Source organism: Cyprinus carpio, chromosome B20 (assembly GCF_018340385.1).
Source record: "Cyprinus carpio isolate SPL01 chromosome B20, ASM1834038v1, whole genome shotgun sequence".
Lineage (NCBI taxonomy): Eukaryota > Metazoa > Chordata > Actinopteri > Cypriniformes > Cyprinidae > Cyprinus > Cyprinus carpio.
The window spans coordinates 8983485-8989526 of NC_056616.1; the positions used below are offsets into that span (position 1 = coordinate 8983485).

The 6042-nt window shown below is 39.5% G+C and overlaps 1 long non-coding RNA gene across 1 annotated transcript; it reads right to left on the reverse strand.

Moving 5' to 3' along the window:
* Window positions 1-567: 567 nt before the first annotated feature.
* On the reverse strand, window positions 568-2315 carry LOC109081004. The gene is made up of 2 exons (XR_002016168.2): window positions 2226-2315; window positions 568-1925 (listed from the first exon to the last, which is right to left on the reverse strand). It is a non-coding gene; the product is annotated as an uncharacterized LOC109081004 (long non-coding RNA).
* Window positions 2316-6042: the final 3727 nt, after the last annotated feature.

The window sequence follows — 6042 nt, forward strand, 5'->3', positions numbered from 1 at the left end:
ATTGATTGTCACTACCAGTCACCGCTCATCAATCTCCCTATATCCTTGTACTCTCCCCGCAGTCACACTGTCTGGTCTCAAAGTTGCTATGCTAACTTACCTGACTCTTACCTGTTTATACTTACTTACTTACAAGTTCCCCCGACCATCTGCTCCATGTGCTCCTCAGCTCCTATGCTCCTTCGTTCCCCACAGATTTCTTGCAACAGAAAAAGACTCACATCAGCAGACAGATAAGAACCCGAAACCCTTCCCCTCCTGGAATACTCAACTTGGAACTGTTGTCTTGATTACTCCTGCCCGATCTCTAAATAAACCTGCTGTTGTGTTCACTTACCCCTGTGACTTGTGTGTTTGCTGACAGGAGACCAGACTGAACACATAAGGACCGAAGATGGCACCCCGACGCCCTTCTCCGGCGGACATGGTTGAGAAGCTGGTCAATGCTCTCCGGTCCTCTCTCACTCCTGTCATCACCCCTCAATCTGCCTCTGCCAGTCCCATGGCCACTCCTTCTCCTTACTCAGTTGAGGCGATTGAATGTATTTTTACATTTGAATTATTTTGTTTTACTTCAAGTCTCTCTGTTCATTGAAATGCAGCCTCATAATTTTGCAACAGAGAGGTCAAAGGTAGCCTTCCTAATCTCCCTGCTGTCAGGACACTCACTACTCTGGGCATGCACCACATGGAACTCTCAGAGCACAATAATCAACTCATTTGACGCTTTCAAGGCTCCCTTCAATGAGGTTTTTGGACTTTCCAACGGCTCGCTGTCCATTCCCGATCAGCTCATGGGCCCGCATCAAGGGACTTCTTTGGCAAGTGATTATACTCTTCAGTTCCGCACCCTAGTGGCATTCAGTGGATAGAATGAGGGAGCGCTTCTGACCACCTACCGACAGGTTTGGATCTGCTCATTCGAGCACAAATAGCCATCTACCACGTCACGGTCGGTTTAGAAAACTTTATGCAACAAGCCGTAAGGATCTCTCAGCCTCACCCACTGCCTGTCCTCCAGTGCCAGAGCCCATGCAAGTGGATACTCATCGTCTCACATGCGTGGAGCGTGCATGACATCTGTCATCTGGTCTCTGCCTATATTGTGGTTCATCGGGGCATTTCATTAAGACCTGCTCCTCTCACCCCCCACGCCCAGTGGTGAGTACTCTCCAAATTGAGCCAGATGTTTCTATCTTACCATTGCTGACAGTTCAACTACTCACCCCACATCATTTCCGTTTCAGTACCCGCCCTTCATCTCCCAAGCCCTCCTAAGATGTCTTAACCTGCTCCGGAGGAGACAAGCCCAGGAACTGAGGATCGAGGCCATCCAAGGAAAACTGCTAGGGCATGGGCGGGTCAAATTTTCCCCGGTGATCCTTCAAATGGGACGTTTCCATCACAAGGTGATCTCATTCGTGGTACTGTAGGGACCCACCATGGACATCATCCTGGGACACCCCTGGCTCTCCCAACACTCTCCCGAAGTCAGATGGGATTCCAGTGAGATTCTCAGATGGAGTGATACATGCTCCCTGTACTGTCTTTCCAACATTCCTGTACACCTTGTCAAAGTTCCCAGTCACCAAGTAAACCTCACCCTCATGGAATGTGGGATTGTGCCATTGACCTGCTGCCTGCAGCTACACTCCCCAAGGGTAGTGTGTACCTGCTGTCCATCCCGGAGCGCAAGGCCATGGAGGACTACATCAAGGAGGCTCTCCAACAACAGTTCATATGCCCTTCCAAATCACCTGCCACCTCCTGCTTCTTCCTTGTGGCTCAAAAAGGACGGAGGCTTGCGGCCCTGCATTGACTACCGAACAATCAACTCTCAAACTGTCATGTTGCCGTACCCATTTCCCCTGGTCCCAGCTGCCCTTGAGGAACTCTGTGGAGCTTGCATATTCACCAAGTTAGACCTGCAGAATGCATATAACTTTAGGTAACTAATGAGCCCATAATTGCAACAAATTTTAAATAAATAACAACATTAGAAACAACATGTCCATATCATGTCATTTTGCATTTAACATGTCAGGAATTTCCAAACAATGTTTCAGTTCAGTGACTGCAATGATCTGCAATTAGTTTCAGAAAACATTTCCTCTATTTAAACATTTGCAGTGATAAAAGCTGTGATTCATCAAGTTTCAGTATTCATAATTACTTAATTATATCTCATGAGAAACACACCGGAATTGATCATAGTTTCAGCCTACCTGGTTATAAATAGCGCAACAAAAGCTGGGCAAAACACAACTGACGAGAAGACCTCAAACAACAGGACAGACTATGGCTGCAGAAACATGTTCCACAATAACATGAATTGATCAGCAGAATGTGTAATAGCTTGAATGGGTGTAGTTTATCTCCGGCAGTGAAAAACACGTTGAACCAGTTTTTCATTTTCCATAAACATTTAGAGATAATAAATATCTATTGCCTCACACACTTCAAGGAGAGGTGATCTTTAGGTTTAGGTGTCAGTTCCAGTCACAAAAAAGGAGAGAGGTTCAGACAAATGGTTTGGAACAGAAATAACTGTTGCAAAAATGTTGCACAACAGATATTATTAAGTAGCATACCATCATTTATTTTTCCTGCAAATGTAAATGATTATATTTTTTTTATTATCTCCCATTAGTCAGTTACTATTAAAAAAAAAAAATCTATTCTTGTGTAAATTTTATAAGGAATGTATGATGTCTGTTTGATAGGCTGGGCGTGAACAAACAGAGACTCACTTGCAGTTATGACAAACTGTGATGACAAAATCGCTTTTGAAAATTAGAAATTTGCAAATTATGTGCTGGTGAAAAAAAATCTCTCAATGATTTAAGTATAAGCACTCAAGTTTTAGCACATGAGATGGGCGACGTTAAAAGTGAGCTTATTGCGGCCTTTTATCTCACAATTCTGACAGTTGTTTACTTGCAATTGAAACTAATTTGGTCATGCAGTTTGGATTTTTTTCATCTTAAAATTGCAAGTTAACGAGAAGAAATTCAGAATTGTGAGATATAAACTCAGAATTGGGACAACAAAAGTCTGAATTGTGACATAAAGGGCAAAAAACAAGCTTCTAGAGGTGTCTGGCTCATCCATTTTTCAAATGCGTCTTTTATCATGCAAACACATTTTTCGCTACTTAAGTGACATTGCTGTTGGTTGTTCGTGTTGCTTTGCAACATATTCAACTAATCCATAATGAAATTATCACCCGACAGTGGCCTGTGATACTATGAAATTCACCAGCTAAATCAGAACCATTTACCTGCATTTGGCCCTTGGCATGTATGCTAAAAGTGAAGTCAGGCTATACATTAGGGTTTATCAGTGCACTAAATGTAGTAATTATTTTAACCACAAATTGACGTGGCACCTTAAGTTTTACTGAGAATAACAAAACAATTAGGCTAATTCTGCCTCAAGGAGGATTAGTCCACCTACATAGTAGACCTTTTTCACAGACTGTGATGACACATTTCAACTGTCATTAGCATCGTAAATACTTTAATTTAATTGTACATATGTTTTTATCACTATACTTTGTATTATTTTACTTTTGCATCAAATTACAATAAAAAATGAAGTTAACGCTATGGTGAGGGGGTTTCTAATACAGCGGTTGTGGGAGTGACTGTAAATGTGACATTGTTCACTCTTCTCACTGCCGCTATTAATCACTTGTTTTTTTAGTGTTTTTGATGGTGTTATTATTTTTTGTGTTACTTTTTTTTTTGCTGTTTTAGATATTTAGACAGTTTTAATATATATATATATATTTGATGTAATGTCCCGTTTACCACAATAGAATATATTTTATATATATATATATATATATATATATATACTATATATATACTATTATATATATAATATATAGTTATTCCCTATCTGTGATGACTTCTGCTTCTGAGAAACACGGAAAAAGAGTACATAACCAAAAGGTTCACTTCGAAAAATTAAACAAAGTGCTGCTGATAAGTTTTAAGTTTGGAGTTTGAAAAAAAATAAATAAATAAAAACTGTGCAAACAGAAGGAGAATCTACATTGTGAAATATCTTGTTTAGCATAGATTTTGTTCAAGCCAAAAACTTACTGAAGGGGGGGAAAAAAAGTTTTGGCAGGATATGAGAAGGTCATTCAGAGTGGTTCAGCACTCAAAGTTGTGTGGAGTCGCGATAAAAATCATGCTAAAGCAGGTTGCACCAGAGTTATGCCTTTGACGATCTAGTGAGAGATATGATAACGAATGTCTACCACAGTGAAGCATGAAGGTAGATATATCATGATCTTGGGAGCCTTCTCACCTGCTGGTACTGATGAGTTGCTTTGGAGTAGAGAAAATTGCAGAATGGCTTGCAGAACTGGAAAGTCCAAAGTGGAATGATCTGAGATGTGGCTTGAAAACAAAACCCATCATGCATATTTTGGCTTGGCCAGATTTGAACCCTAACCTTAACCATGGGGGACATTTTTCAAGTACTCAAGTGTATATACTGTAGCATCTGCTTAGGATCATGTACGATCGATTGGGTTTTATGGCTTAGAGATTCCTTTTAGTCTTTTGATATTTGCATATACATTACAGACCTCGCCCCTTAGTCTACAGTTATATGGGTGGTAAATGGCCAATGTTTACCCCCATTATCAGAAAGATGCTGAACAGATCAACTCTCTGGTCTCCCCATCTGACTTCAAACACATTCCAAGAGAACTAAATGACCCTCGGTATCAGGCACCAATGGCCTGGCTGACCAGCAAACTACAACATTCTCACAATACACAACACACACACATAAAGACTTTTTCTTATATGCATGTGTTGTTTGTATGTTTGCCTAGTTTATTAGCCTAGTTACCACTCTAAATGCTTATATTCAGGTGTATGAATGTATCTCTGGTTTAAGACCTTCTAGATGTTTCGTTCTTGGTATCAAAATTATCTGCTCTTTATTCAACAAACAGTTATGTACACTATGTGACTGTGAAATGCATCATACTATTTGTATCATATTTTGGGTAAAACCGCACCAATCCTCCAGACCAGCAATAAACATGCAACTGGGCCATAAACGGAGACAAAGAAAGTTTCTCCCACTCAAAATTCATGCCTCTGATTGGCCATCCCCCCCCAAAAGGTGGGTGTGGATAGAAACTATCAAAAGTCATTATCTTTGGCTAATCTTGGCTCAGAAACCCTTGCTTTTCGAGACGAACACTATCCAAGACTCCTCAAAACTCTCCTCTTGAGTTTGATTTTCCGGCGGTTTTATCTTCAAAATAACTTTGTCGAACCACTGTGGACTTTCCTATCTTCAGAAGAACCAGAGGAAAATCTCCAGTTTACTTCTAAAAGAACTCATCAAGAACCTCCGTTGTCTACCGCATCAGGACTCTTGTTCAGCAACAATGTTAATTGATGTGAAATACTGCCATTCTTTTGCTCTTCCCTCTTTCTTCCTTACTTTCCTTCATTCTTTATATATACATATATGTGTCTTGCTTGGTTTAGTTATATGTTAGCTAAAGGTTCATTTATTAAATCCCTTATATTCAAAATTGATTTGTATCTGTGTGCTGCTCACAATTCAAAGTCACTGAATGTTGATCTTGCTACATGCCAAGTTAATGCTAGTACTGTATGAAGTAGGAAAGTTATTCTTTCTTGGCCAGTAAAATAATGTTTCCTAGAATTGATAAATGATTATACTGTCGGTGGACGAACAGATTAAATAATTGTAATATTGATTCTGTTACAGTTAATTCTAAGATCTGATCTAAATATTCCTTATTAATTATAACCAATTATAATTAATCATAAATATTTCCTTTTTGAGCTAATTGGCTACAATACATTAACAATTATTTGGGATATGCCTAAATATGTATTTAATTCAAAACAAAATGAAGTGAGCGAATTCAGACACTGATGTGTACAGCATGCATTGCTGTCGCAGAACTTTGGAAAATAATATTGACCCCAACAATTATAATGACTTTTTATTGTAATTATACATAGCTCTGTGCTA